A 15,815-nucleotide genomic window follows, 5' to 3' on the forward strand; every position below is an offset into this window, starting at 1 on the left:
ATTAATATTTATTATAATGCACCATTCATTTTAGGGAGGGGCTGTATATGTGGAAATAAGGGTTTAAAAGGGAATATGTCACTACATACCTGCATATCAATCCAAATGAATTTGATTAAAATTATCCCATTCAAATTCGTTCCCACATTCTGCAGAAATTATTGTTTTTCCTATATGCAAATTAATTGCTCAGTGCAACAAGGGTGTAACCCATTGCACCCAAAGCAACGCGACTTATTGCTGCTGCCCGTCCCTCTCCCAGCTTTGAGCGACAGGGCAATAATGATGTAATCTGCACATTTCCCTCAGGAAACATGTGCAATACAGACTCCTTCTGTCCAAAGGTCCGTTACGCTGTGTATGCCTATCACCGAGGCAAACGTGCAGAGCCAGACGAGATTACGTTGCCACTGCCTGGTCCCGTCAGTCAAAGATTGGGGGGGGGGGGGGGTTAAGGGGGCCGCAATGGTGACGGCCTAATTTGCTCCCGACAGCTAATATGCATATAAAGAAAATAAGAATTTCTCCAGCTTGCAGGCACCAATCGGGATGGGAGTAAGATCATTTTACTCAGGAGACCAAAACACATCTAACAATTCATTTGATTTGATATGCAAGTATGTGGTGACAGGTTCCCTTTCAATATATAACATAAGGCAAAAAAAAGTGCAATAAATGTGATTGGTACAGAAAGACAGAGGACTGTGACCATGAGGGCTTATAGTCTACAAGGGAAAGGTTTTTTTTGAAGTAGAGGAAATTACTGACACTGAAAAATGAAGAAGGTATTAGCACGGTGTTAAAAGATTTGTTACAGAGCTAGTGAAAAAAAGAGGTAAGACTCTTTAAGGCTAGAACTACACGGTGACATGTGCCTTGAGACGAGACATTAATTGAAATGATAGTCTATGGTGTCATGCTGCGACTGCGACAAAAAATTCAGCCAAGTTAAATTTTTGTGAGAGTGTTGCATCGCAGTATGTCGCATGTTGCAGTGCTACACCATTAACCGTCATTATAATAAATGTTGCGGGACATTGCCGCGTCATAAATGGTTGTACCCTACACGTTGCGCCGTGCAGCCCTAGCCCGAGAGTCTATTCCAAAGTCGGCATACTGCCATGCAAGGTTGGTGCCCTGAAACATAATCTTTGCTTACTTTGAAAATAATTTTGGAGGTGACGAAACCAGCAGATGTGTATTCAATAGGAGAAGGTGTCCAAGAAAAGAAGAATGAAGTTTGAAGCACTGTTGAACGAACCACCAACCAAGAAAACAAATGGTTTTCTTGGTTGGAATCATCTGAAATCAACTTTAGACCTGAAGAACTTTTCCCCATCTGATAGAAGTAAATCCTCCACTAAGGATAACCTTGCAGAATCATCTACAGGATTTCTCACTTGCCTCTCCTAAACTCTGGAACGCACTATTCCCAGCACATCATACTATCCCTCAACATACAAACCTTCAAAAACCATCTAAAAACCCACCATTTCAGCAAGATCTACCACTTACAAAAAGCATGATTCCACCACACAGCCAGATGAGCCGTTTTTACCTTATAGACTGTCTCCTTCCCACTTTCCTTGGAGGTTGCAAGCTCTTTGCAAGCAGGGTCCTCTCCCCCTCTGCACCAGTTTGTTACTTGTTTTGTTTTATGTTACATATGAATACACCCTTTTAGATGTACAGCACCTTGGAATTAAAAGGGTTGTCCCATGATAAATATTTTACAGTTTTCAAAACCAGCACCTGGATCTGAATACTTTTGTAATTGCAAGTAATTAAAAATTCATTAAGTAATTAAAATACAGCACCACCTGCAGTTTGGTCTTTTACTTCTTTCTTTGTCCTCCTCACTGGGATGGAAGCACATGCTCAGGTTCCTCCTTCAACTGCCTCCTGGGCTGTGATAGGGGGAGAGCTGCAGCAGAATGGACACGCCCCCTGAGCTGCAGCAGAATGGACACGCCCCCTGAGCTGCAGCAGAATGGACACGCCCCCTGAGCTGCAGCAGAATGGACATGCCCCCTAAGCTGCAGCAGAATGGACACGCCCCCTAAGCTGCAGCAGAATGGACACGCCCCTTAAGCTGCAGGAGAATGGACATGCCCCCTAAGCTGCAGCAGAATGGACACACCCCCTGAGCTGTCAGCTTGATATAAATCTAGCAGAGCAATGAATGGGGAGATCTCTGGATCCATGTGAGGTACAGGGCTGGTTCTAGCGTTGTCAGAAAGAGAATGTCATGAACTGTATGATGCTTAATTTTTTCACATTAGTCATGTGCTTTCAAATAAATAATAAGGATCTTAAGACGGAAAGTAAATAAATGAATGTGCACTACTGGAACATTGTAAACAGCAACTTAAGGGTTCATTCACGAGTCCGTAAGTGTTTTGCAGATCCGCAAAACACGGACACCTGCAATGTGAGATCCGCAATTTGCGGACCGCACATCACAGACACTATAATAGAAAATGCCTTTTCTGGTCCGCAATTGCGGACAAGAATAGGACATGTTCTTTTTTTTTCAAGAATGGAATTGCGGATGCCGAAAATGCGGATTCGCATCTGTTCCAGCCCCATTGAAAGTAAATGGGTCCGCAAATTGCAGAACGAATGCAGACCCAAATTCGGACGTGTGAATGGACCCTAAAACAATTTTTAAAATTTCTTGAAATTCAAACAACTAATGGTATTTCAGAAACCCAAATTTGTATGGTTAATAGTTTAGTCATAAAAAATAAAAGAAGAGCTCACATATCAGAATATTTCAAAAATCTGAGCTAGAGGCTGATGACAATTTCTGCTAGTTCCTGAACTCATCTTGACTAGTGTTGAGCGAACTTGTGTTTTAAGTTCGGCGTCTAAAGTTTGGGTTATCGAAGAATCACGTTATGGATTCTAAATTCCGTTATGGTCCGTGGTAGCGGAATCCATAACGCGATTCTTCGATAACCCTAAGTTCGCTCAACACTAATCTCGAAGTGTCATTTTGGAAAGCTCAAATTAATACTAGGCAAGCAGAATAGTTGGTCTCTAGAGATTTTCCAGCATATGGTTGTCATATGATTCCATTAATGTGCTTGCTAGGATAAGGAACCTCCATGAAGATGGTCCAATATAACATACTACCACTATATATTCCACTATTACTTAGCTTTTTAAAGCCACTGTAAATCTTTTTTACTGTTTATACAAATTTACCAATTCAGAAGCAAAGAAACATATCAGTAAGAGTTGTCAACCAATACATTGAAATAGAGATATGAATCAGAATAAGAGGAAAAAAAAAATATCTCGAGTATTCTGCCCCCAAGAGATTACAGACATTTGTCTAATGTGCTCTGGCAGTTTCACAGTTTAGGAAAAAAAAAATAATAAGAAACCGCTAAGACTTTATTTTACAAAAAAAAAAAAAAAAAAGTTTCTGGAAAAAATAATTCCTGATATGCCTTTATATTTCATATTTGGTTTAAATTAAGTCTTCAACTTATGGTGGTTTCACGCTTTATGTTTTTGAAAAAAAATATTTAAATCAAATATCCTTTATTAAGATTTAAAACTTTAAACTACAAACATAACACGAGGCCCAGACCCCCTCCCCTCCTCATTCTGGTTTAAAAGAAAATAAGTATATCTCTAGTCATATAAAAAGGAATATATTTTACATTTTTTTATTTTATATTTTTTTTATTTAAATCATTATATTAAAATATAGTTTTCAACATTTTTGTCGCTTTTCTGCACCTTTTTTAAAGCAGCCAGATGTCAGTTTAAAAGTTATGTTTGTAATGCACTACAAATAATTTTTTGCATCGATTACGCACTTTCACGATTTATTACTTTTTTATTCAAAATGCCACAAGCTGTAGATGACATTATTTTTTTTCCCATAGACATCGAAAAAAATGTCAGAACAAAAAACATTACAATAAAAAAAATTTTTTTAAATGGTGCGAAAAAAAACAACACAAAAGACTGTTAAAAAATGTTGTGTATTTTTTAGCAGCAGAAGAAATCTGTGTGTGTGAAGGCAGCCTTAACAGTGTAGATGATTGTATTTTGAGGTGGAAGCATGCGAGGGCACAAACCCATCGTTGTAGGGCGAAACAAGCTTTATAACCGTTGAACAGTGCGATAAAGCTATACGCGAGCGTTACAAGGTTAAAATCAGGTCAACTTGGTGAAGAAAACAAGATTTAAAAAGTAACTGGGGAAAAAAGATATGAGTGTGGGAAAATGTGAAATATTTGGACACATCTTGTAATCGTCTTATATAATGCCAAAGAGCGAAGCAGAGGGAGCAGTTAGTGTGTAAGACAAAAAGAATGCATCGCACTTTATAGTGAAGACATAGGATGCGTTCTGCAGCAGTACAGATGGGATTGTGGATTGTCCGGGCGATGATACAAAGCTGTAAAGACCCGGAGCTAGTGTACATGGTATTACCTCATCCCCATCTCTTTGTGCTGGTGTAATGTAGTGAAGCTATAAGATGCAAAACAGGTCGTCCACCCGCATTCTCTATACAAATATATATACTGTATATATACTACCAGATACAGCCCTGATAACGTTACGATATACACATACAGTATATTATATTCATGAATCTGCTCCAAAAATGATAATTTATAAGCAGGTATCCTGATATTTCATAGAAAAAAGGAGTAATAAAGGAAAGGTTAAAAGTAACTAACTTGCATTGTGAAGATCCGGCAGGCAGTTCCATCACCGGAACTGCCTGCCGGATCCTGAAATCTGTGTGCAAACTGATAGCATTTGTAGACGGATCCGTATGTGGATCCGTCTCTCCTATGTCATCTGGAAAAAACTGATCCGGTATTATATTTTTTTGCATTTTTAAAGGTCTGCGCATGCGCAGACCAGAAAACCAGATCCATTTTGCCGGAACACTTGGTGCCGGATCCAGCATTAATGCATTTCAATGGAAAATAATGCCGGATCCGGCATTCTGGCAAGTGTTCCGGAATTTTGGACTGAGAAAATACTGCAGCATGCTGCGGTATTTTCTCCGGCCAAATCCCGTAAAAGTGACAGAACTGAAGACATCCTGACGCATACTGAACGGATTTCTCTCCATTCAGAATGCATTAGGATAAAACTGATCAGGATTCTTCCGGCATAGAGCCCCGACGACGGAACTCTATGCCGGAACAGAAGAACGCAAGTGTGAAAGAGCCCTTAGGCCCAAGTTTTCAGCCCAACTGCAATACGTGAAGTGAACGCATAGCACCCGCGCTGAATCATGACCCATTCATTTCAATGGGTCTGTGCACATGAGCGTTGTTTTTCACGCATCATTTCTGCGTTGCGTGAGAATCACAGCATGTTCTATATTCTGAGTTTTTCTGGCCCCATAGAATTAAATGGGGCTTCAGTGATAAACGCATTGCATCCGGATATAATGCATTTTTCACTGATGGTTGCAAGATGTTGTTTGTAAATCTTAAAGGGAACCTGTCACCGGGATTTTGTGTATAGAGCTGAGGACATGGGTTGCTAGATGGCCACTAGCACATCCGCAATATCCAGTCCCCATAGCTCTGTGTGCTTTTATTGTGTAAAAAAAAAAACGATTTGATACATATGCAAATTAACCTGAGATGAGTCCTGTCCCTGACTCATCTCAGGTTAATTTGCATATGTATCAAATCGGTTTTTTAAAGCAATAAAAGCACACAGACCTATGGGGACTGGGTATTGTGGATGTGCTAGCTGCCATCTAGCAGCCCATGTCCTCAGCTCTATACACAAAATCCCGGTGACAGGTTCCCTTTAAGATTTACAAACAACATCTTGCAACCATCTGTGAAAAACGCATCAAAACTGATTGCACCCGTGCAGAAATAACTGAACCACTGAACGCAATTGCAGACAAAACTGACTGAACTTGCGAAATGGTGCAAGTTTCATTGAACGCATCCTGACAAAATCCTTATGGTTCGTGTGAAAGAGGTCTTACCTTATATATATTAAATATATAACATTTACAGGTAAAGGGGTACAATATTGTTTTTTTTCTTCATTGTATTCTTTAAGCATAATTTCTATGCTGCGTTTTTATTTCTTGATTTTCACTGGATCTGCTGTAGATTTATTTTACCCATTATTGTGGGGTAGATATCAGTTAAAATCTAATACACAGGAATATGGTAGATACATAAAAAAAAAGTAATTCTGCAATAGATTTTTATACCTTTGACCTTAAATGGCATAACAGATTTACAAGTAAAGGTACAGAATACACTAAGAAGGTACAAGAATCATCGTGGATTATAGGTACATGTACCCAAGGTTCCTAGCCTCGGTGGAGTAAGAGACGTTTTTTAGGTGTCAACAGCAGTTGGTGTTTGACACCTTGGTACTTAGCATGGCTGTAATAGCTGATCCGGGACGGCTCTTACTTGGAGTAGTCAAAGTGCTGGGTGGGTGACTACTCCCCACGTTCCAGGCCGGGTTTTGCCAGGCATAAAATCAGCCAGCACTGCCAGGTGGAGAGGATTACCTCCATCTGACAATGGAGCTCAGGAGGTCTGTGTGCTGGGATCTGAGGCGTGTGCTGGCCCGGAGAGCAGAGACCCGTGTGTCAGGAGAACAGGCCGTCTAAAGCCTGTATTTGAACTTTCTGAGGCAGAACTACCACCAAGGTGACTTTTCTTATATTACCTTGCCATTGGATGTGAAGTTACACCAACACTGCAAAAGTGACGTTATGTTTTTGGCACCATGTGTGAATAAACACTGAAGTTTGAATTACGTACTTGTATTTTGCCTCTGTACTGCGCCCGCTTATCCTAACTACCAGAGCGAATCCCCACAACACAAAAATTTATTAAATTAGGGTACTTTTTCCAATAAAACACATTGAAAAAATAAAGCGCTTATTGTAATTTTTGGGGATTAAATGACCCAGACCGGGGAGTTTCTTCTAATCCCTGGCATTAGGCGGCTGACAACTAGAGCCATTCTGCCAAGCCCGGGCTCATGGGTACAACTCTACTATCACATACGTGAGGATCCAGAAATGTACTACATGTACTGTACGTGAAGACGCAGGAAACTGGAAAGGGAAGCAAGAACAAAAGTACAAAATAAAAAATGTGAATTTACCATTAAATTCCATGAATCCAGCATATGCATATTTTACCAGATAAACTATCAATTCCTATAGAAGAAAATACACAGTTTGACAGCAAGCAAGGTTTCATTTACTTCAGCCACTACTGGTAGAATATGTTCACATACCATACAACAGAAACAGATTTTTGATATTCTCCCTGGTTCACATATCACAACGTGCATGCATGTTACTGCACACCCTATGGGTTCACCTTAAGGATGGCTGAAAACCACTTCAATGTGTCGGAGATATCCCTGGGTTTAGGGATCGTCCTGTCCTGTCTGGTGAACTTTTGAAATGGTGCCCAGTTTATGTAATGACTGTGCTACTCCTTTATGCACCAAATCTGCACACTTACTCAATGTTCTTTGTATCTGCAGATTCATGTGCTGTAAAACGTAGGAGATACCAAAGAACCCCGCATTAAACCCTCATTTTATTCCACTTCAAAGTAGACTGGAGATCAGCCTAAAAGGGATATCCTCCTGTTAACTGCCGAGGCTGCCACACACTTTTATTGACAACATGTGGCCACTGGTCTCTCGGAAATCATTTCCATTTAACTCTCTCCAAGAGGCTGTCGTTGGTTCCACCGCCGCACTACATCACAAGTCTTTTCTTTTTATCTCATGTACCTCAACAATCATGGCAGGGAGCGAGATTTTGGATACTAAATAATAACGAAAGAACCTATTATTCCACTATTTAAAATTGAAAGCAGTAACCAAAGCTGTAGTGCATTGGTATCTTGAAGGGGATGTGTCATCAAAAAATAACCTATTGTTTAAATACAAATTTTATGCTTAATTTTTTTTTATTTGATGTTATTTTTAATTTCCAAATTTAATATCTATATTTAAATAAAAAAAACATAAAATCCTGCAGTTTTCGCACTGGCCACTAATAGGCGCCACTTCTTTATCTGTACAGATCACTTTACTGCAGTTATGCCTCATTCACACAGTCAGTGTTCGGTCAGTGATTTTTAAGCCCAAACCAGGTGCGGCTCTAAACACAGAACAGGTGGAGATCTTTCACTTATACATTATGTCTGTGGAGGCTCCAATCCTGGCTTTGGCTGACAATCACTGATGGAAATCACGGACCAAACACTGACGTGTGAATAAGGCTTCAGGCTGAGCTCACATCACAGTTATTTTTCTGTTCTTCTGATCCGTCAGAAGAACAGAAAAAAATGGATCCTGAGCATCAGTTATGCACATTTGGCATCCGTTTGAGCCTTTTGCATCAGAGATCCATGCAGAACCTATAAACATGTTCAGCAAAAATAATTATAAAAATCTGTAATCAGAAAATAACAGATAAAAAAAAAAAAAAAAGTGTGTTGCTATCTGATTTAAACCGCCAGATAACATTTTTTGTGCCGCATTTCCTTTAAGCAGTAGGCATATAGGCATCATGAAAACAAATGTATTAAAAAAAAAAAAAAGTACTGCTTAACCACAGTAGCGACTCAATTAGAGTATCATAAAGTGCAATGCTCTTCGGTGGCCATCTTTATCTAGGCCATAGGTAAAACAACAGATCTGTAATGTTATCCCAATTCCATACCTATAACTATGATGAAAATTACCCTTCAGATAACATCTTCCCCTCCCAGCAGCAGTAAACTGAGAATGGGTCACCTACCGTATCTACTTTTACTATTGATGACCTATACTCAGGATAGTTCCTCAGTATCAGATCAGCGGGGGTCTGACTCCCGGCACCACCGCCGATCAGCTGGTTGAAGAGAAGGCAGGGCTTGCATGAATTATGTCTTCTCTGCTTTGTTTACCTACTCGCCACAGCATTTGCAGTGGTGAACAGGTGTAATTGCAAGTTTGGCGTCCCCATTAACTTCTATGAGCCAGCTCTGTCCAAGTGCAAGGAAGGAGCCATTCCATAGGAGTGAAAGGGGACGATGTAGTGTAAATACACCTGCTCACCACTGAAATTGCTGCTTCGAGCAGGTAAACAAAGCAGAGAAGGCAGCACTCTGACGAGCCCTGCCTTCTCTTCAAACTGTTGATTGGCGGGGGTTTTGGGAGTTGGACAGGCTAGGGTAGTGCTAAAGCCCGCCAATTAGTACCGATGACGTCACCGGGAACACTGCTAGGCAGAAGCCTCCACCTAGCAGAGACCTAGAACATCACCGGATTTGCAGAAAAGGGGAGATAATCAGAGCATTAACTGCTCCGATGCTCATGTCAGAGTGCCTGCCTGGGTGAAAAAGAGGATATATCCGGGTTCAACTTTGAACCTGAACAACCCCTTTAAGATAAGAACTGCCCACATTTTAAAGCACCACTATACATCAAACAAAGAAGAAAAAGAAGAGCAATAAAAAAAAGTAACAATCTCAAGTGCCTTTGTTAATTGCTCTTGTTTCGACAGATATCACAATTGCAGACCATGGAAAATACAACAGAAAAGCAGTGCACTGTTCTCTCAGGTTGCAGCCATTTCTTCTACCCCCTTCCTCTCCCCCTCTGATGCTTGTGCACATGATTCAGGAAGTCTAGGACGGGAGGACTGGGTTTAGTCTAGATAAATTTTGTCTCCAGAGATAGTGTGGCCATTTTGTTGGAAGGAACTTTGGTAATAGCACCAGCCTTAGTACCACCTGTAATATACGCATAGTACCACACATCGTAGCTAATCTATCTAGTTATGCACTGATAATTCCCCTATTTTCTCCATCTCCTTCATTTTCTATTCAGTAGCATAGCGCGACAGATTTGTCATTCAGGGTCCTGGGAAAGCTGGGGAACAATGTAATGATGATAATGTCTGTAAAGCGCTGCAGAATATGTTGATGCTATATACGTGAGCTATAATAGACTGCAGAATACTAAATCTACCAAGATAAACCCTCCTCCTTATTCCAAAATTGCTTTGCCTTTCAGGGTCCTGGAAAAGCTGGGTTACCACCATGTGGAACTGTAATAGATTGCAGAATACTAAATCTACCAAGATAAATCCCCCTACTCATTCCTAAATTGCTTTGCCTTTCAGTGTCCTGGGAAAGCATGTGGAACTGTAACAGATTGCAGAATACTAAATCTACCAAGACACATCCCCCTCCTCACTCCTAAATAGTGCCACAGCTAGGCAAACTTGCATTCCAGGTTCCTGAGAAAATTGGGTTATTTTTAATACGTAAAGGTAACATTATATGGTCAGTGTACACAGCTCCCCAAGACTTGTAATCCAGATTTCCACTGTAGACAGACAGTGAGAAAGCCATCCTTGGAAGACCTGATACTCAGGCACCTGGGAAAGTTGAGTAGCACTTTCTGTAGGGTCAGTGGCCTGGTACTGTATAGTATACCTGCACATACAGGAGAGGTTTTGTAAGAAGCTGCTGAAGTTTCCACCTCTTTCACACTACTCTGGGTGTCTATTGAAGTGAATGCAGTTTTAAGCCCCGACCCTTTCCCGGGGTTCCTGTCTACCTGCGAGCTCATGGAGAGGCAGGGAGAAATGAGGCACATCTCTGACTGCAGGATATCTGTTCAAACTTCTTGCGGTTGTCCAAGAAGAAAAAAACTAAAGACAAGCTTTCCTGAGCAGGTTGTGATTCTTTTTTTTTTTCCATGCTTTTCATAAGAAAAAAATAATTTTATCGATGAAGATTTCGAAAAGACATTAAACCATTCTGGCCCGCAGTCTTTTTACTTCTAAGAGGAATTATCCAAACCAAACAACCACGACTCCATAAGTTTCCTTCATTTTCTAATTGCTCCAATAACTTGAGTTTACTATCCACCTAGGAATTGTGTGAACCTTTCACTCCACTAAATGTGTGATAATACTATACAATATTTACGAGTGTGATTATCTGAAGAGAGGCTGGAAAAGGTCTGAAATCGGTATGGGAATCACAACTAACAAGTTCTGAGTGAACACCAAAATAGCTATGTGTGAAAACTGTGATTTTGACTGGAAGCCAGGAGAACCATGGACATCTCCCACCACCATCCCATGATAATAACGCAGTAAGCTGCAACATATCAAGATAAAGTAAATGCAGGGTAATAAATTAAGGAGCTGTTACTGGTGGTTGCCAAAAGCCAAATAAAAAGCCGTTAACTGTAGATTCTCGTCATAAGAATTCACTGCAGTGAACATGTTGAGGACTGAAATGCAAACTTAGTCGGGGGACTTACAGTATATACCTAAAAGGATTGCAAAGGAAAACTCGAGAAGACTATAGCAACCAATCTCATTGCATGAATTTTTTACGCATTTGGTCTCAAAATATGCAACAATAAAATGTGAGGAGACCCCAGAGCGGATGTGTCAGTAATCTTACTTAATCTTGCTGTGCTATGGCCGCTAGTGTAGAGCTATCATTCAGCATATTAAAAGAGGCAGGGCCATATTTTAAATTGGGCACCCAAGGGCAGTGTGCTGCTCAGCGGGGTGGGGGCAGGGGGTGGAGCCAGAGAGAGCTTTTTCATTTTTAAATTTTTTCCCAACCCTCCTTTCCCCCTGCCAAAAGGGAAACCTGGGGAAGGGGGCTGGGGTGCTCTGCTAAGAGAATAAGGAGCTCCAGACGCAACTGCAGTGACTACCGACCAGGACCTCTGCTGAATCTGCTACATTGCAAGAGATGAAGGTCCTGTGATGATGTCACAGTCATGTGATCAGAGCAGCATGGGGCGGAGCTCAGCAGTGGAAAGGAGAAGAGGTGATGAAAAAACTATGATGAAATCACCATCATGTCATCAGTGTAGGAGGGGGCAGAGCTCAGCAGAGGAGAAGAGAAGTGATGATGAAGGACCTGTGATGACGTCATGTGACATGAGGAGGCGACGCTTTGTATGGAGAAGCAATGGATTCTGTGTGAGTCAGAGTAAGGGCTCATTCACACCGTGCTCGTGCTGGGGAGAGCAAATAGCAGTCCGCAATGCACGGGCAATCTAAAAGTTTTTTGGGCAAATCCATTGTAACAATGCCTAAAACAGGCAAGAATAGGACATGTTCTATTTTTTTTGCAGAGCTACGGAAGAGACATACTGATGCGGACAGCACACAGTGTGCTCTCCGCATTTTTTCAGACCCATTGAAATGAACAGGTCCGCATCCTATCCGCAAAAAAACGAAACGGATAAAAAAAAAATACGTTTGTGTGCATATAGCCAAACATGGGGAGAAAATACGAACTCCATGCAGGGGTGGCCTTGGTTGGATTTAAATCCAGGACTCCAAAACTGCGCTGGCACCACTCCTAACCACTGAGCCACCGTGTATGCTGAAGCCACAACTCTATAAAAAATTGGTAACAGGGTCTGAAGCCCCACTGCAGACTGATTACTTGCTTCAAGGATGAGAGCATCTTCAGGGGCTATCTTTGGGAATAGAACTTGATCTTGTCTCATAAGTTAATTATATTCTCCTACGAACATATAAGGCTAGCTCACACTAGCACCAGCATTATGGCATTGCTGGAAGCTTGAATATCTCTGTCCGTCCCCATTAATTATAATGGGGACCAACAGAGGTCCTGTCGCATTGCGACTGCTGGGGGGCGTCCACTGCACAACAAACTGAGCTGTTTAGTTCTGATGACGACTTCTGGCACTGGAGCTACTGCAGAACAGCTGACTGATGGGGGACCCACACCGATTGCCTATACGGCTTCATTCTTTCATGTGGTCCCTTCATTATATCAGCAGTCAAGATATTGTTTCAAATAAACATTGGTAAAAATTCCAGAAGTAATTCAATGTGGCATGTGGGTATCTCTTCAGACTCCATGGCTTTGGCAGAAGGTAAATTGATCTGATCTGCGTTCACCTCTCCTCTTATTCAGCACACAATCAGGGCTCATTGGGTAACCTTGTGGCGCTTTACTAAATGTCTCGGAATGTTGTTAGAATTTTGCTCATGTCTCTTGGCACGACGTCTCGACAAACACAGGCACTGACAGTTCTGTATAACAGCCATAGACAGGCTGAACAGGCACAGAGAGTAGCTGCATGGAAAACCAGAGGCGGATGTCCAGTGAGCATTACACAAACCGCTCCACCCTGCGCATTGCTAAACAGTACGGAGAAAATAAAGGCCCAGAAGACAGTGTTAAGTGATTTGCACATTTTGCTTAAACAATTTTTTTTTCCTCAAAAAATATATTTAATATATCTTTTGCACTGTGTAAATTAGGTTTAATCGAATTGTACCCAGATTAGCAACTATTTGTAATTTGTATGACCATTAGAAACTACAGATTTGCAACATGGTCGCAGCATGGACGTCATCCATATTTTTTTGCAGATCTGCGTTTTGCAACCACAAAATACATAAGGTCGTGTGAATGCACCCTTATTGTGTGCTAAAACAAGGTGTGGGTCAAAAACACAGAACAGGTGCAGATCTTTCCATCACACCTTACCTTTGCTTAGGCTACACTACTGGTTTTGGCTCATAAGAACTGATGGATATAACGGACCAAATGACTGAAGTGTGAACTCAGCCTGAGGTGTAATGGAAACATTTTCACCTGTTCTGTGTTTTGGACCAGCACCTGGTTTTGGCTCACAAGGTCTGATCAAACACAGATGGCAGATTTTGATGCCGTCTGCACCAAAATTCTGCCAGCAAATTCCACTGTGTACGGGGGTGCTGCCACATTCAGGTTTTGTTTTCTCCGCAGTTTTTGAAGCCCCTCCATTCTATTATATGGGTGTGGCGGAGATGGCACAGTGTTGTACTTCGCTTTCTTCGGCGCTCCCCTGTGGATAGGGGATAACTTAAAACCGGAACAACCCTTTAAGCCAGGTATGCTCAACCTGCGGCCCTCCAGCTGTTGTAAAACTACAGCTCCTACTATGCCCTGCTGTAGGATGATAGCTGTAGGCTGTTCGGGTATGCTGGGAGTTGTAGTTTTGCAATAGCTGGAGGGCTGCAGGGCTGCAGGTTGAGCATGCCTGCTTTAAGCAATAAGGTCATCACAATATCAGAATTTGGACTTCCATTTGGATGCCAAGTGCAAGATCACTATTCTCGATACCAAAATGATACTTTGCACAAAAAAAAAAAAAGCAGCCCTTCCTTTCTTCAAATCTGTATATTGTATAGTACTATGTAGGCTTGAGCGAATCGAGCTTCGGATCATAGATCCAAAATTGATTTGCTCAAAAACTTTGGTGTTAATGCGATGGATTGCCTTGCTCCTAGGGTGATCAGTAATAAACTGCCTAGCTCCAGGGGTGATAGGCGATAGATTGCCTTGCTCCAGGGGCGATAGGCGATAGATTGCCTTGCTCCAGGGGCGATAGGCGATAGATTGCCTTGCTCCAGGGGTGATCGGCGATAGATTGCCTTGCTCCAGGGGTGATCGGCGATAGATTGCCTTGCTCCAGGGGTGATCGGCGATAGATTGCCTAGCTCCAGGGCTGATCGGCGATAGACTGCCTAGCTCCAGGGGTGATCGGCGATAGACTGCCTAGCTCCAGGGGTGATCGGCGATAGACTGCCTAGCTCTTAAGGTGATCAGCGATAAGACTGCCTAGCTCCTGGGATGATCAGGCGACAGACAGCCTGCTTCAATGTCAGCGCCAGAATGGACAATAGACCGGTGACCAGTGAAACACAAACCAAAGGATCTCACTAAATGCTCAGAGGGCAGACTCCCTATGCAGTTTATTTGCTTTTAAATTAGCCACTGCTTGAAATGATACAATCGGAAATCTATACAGAGATTTAAAAAGGCACCGTTTTGTTCATAGGGTTAACTTGCACTAAGCTCCAATGACAAACTCTCCAATCTTTCATTTCCAAACCGAATACTTTTTGACACAGTTCAGGCTATTTTTTTTTTTACTCTGTCTATCAACACCTAAGTGCCAGATCTCTACAGATTTAAGATCTGTTTATTGGCTTGGAAAGCGTACCCAACCTCAGAGTGTTATTGTTGTGTTTCTAACGCCACAACCTCACCGCTCCAAGGTTTGCCAGCTTCCAAAACATGTCTCGACTATAGGCTTTCATCCGTGAAGCAATGCAGTAACAGTGATTTATACATTCAAGCAGAGTGGCCTTTTAACTGCACTCGTAAGCGTAGTTCACACATCCAGGCAGCTGCTGAACTCAACATTTCTGATCGTGGATGAGATTCGCGGAAAACAGTTCTCAGCATCCACATCCAAGGGTACATTCTTATAAAAAGTGACTGTCTATAACATGCTTTAGCAAACCTAAAGGGACACTCCGGGCAAACGTGATATACTGTATTACACCTAGTACAAGCCCTATGTGGGTGCAGGGTTTCAAAACCAACCAAAGAAAAAAATCCATGTGTCAGACGCTGCATTGGCGTCAGCGAGATGACATGCCACATACCTGGGACACTGCTGCAACCACTGACGCCAGTGAGCGCAGGTACACGGAGTATATGGGCAGGCTGTCGCTGCGACCAAAGCCCAGCTTGGCGGAGCAGAGCAGCAGCGATAGGTTAGTCTACATTGTTTTATGTTTTTATCATTGAGGGATTTCTTTTTAATAAGTTGGATAACCCCACTAATTAGCTTTTTTCAAAGTGGACATTTATCACATATCCATAAAATAGATGTTAAATATCTGACCACCGGGATACCCAACATTTACTAGTATGGGGGTCCCCCACTGTTTCTCCTGCCACACAACTGCACTGAGGAAG

At 41.8% G+C, this 15,815-nt stretch overlaps 1 protein-coding gene across 7 annotated transcripts in view; it reads right to left on the reverse strand.

The window, feature by feature from the left end:
* The window catches only part of VPS13B (vacuolar protein sorting 13 homolog B), a 988,099-nt gene that overhangs the window by 935,880 nt on the left and 36,404 nt on the right, over positions 1-15,815 (reverse strand). The gene's annotated exons all lie outside the window — the stretch shown is intronic.

Source organism: Bufo gargarizans, chromosome 5 (assembly GCF_014858855.1).
Source record: "Bufo gargarizans isolate SCDJY-AF-19 chromosome 5, ASM1485885v1, whole genome shotgun sequence".
NCBI classification, from domain to species: domain Eukaryota; kingdom Metazoa; phylum Chordata; class Amphibia; order Anura; family Bufonidae; genus Bufo; species Bufo gargarizans.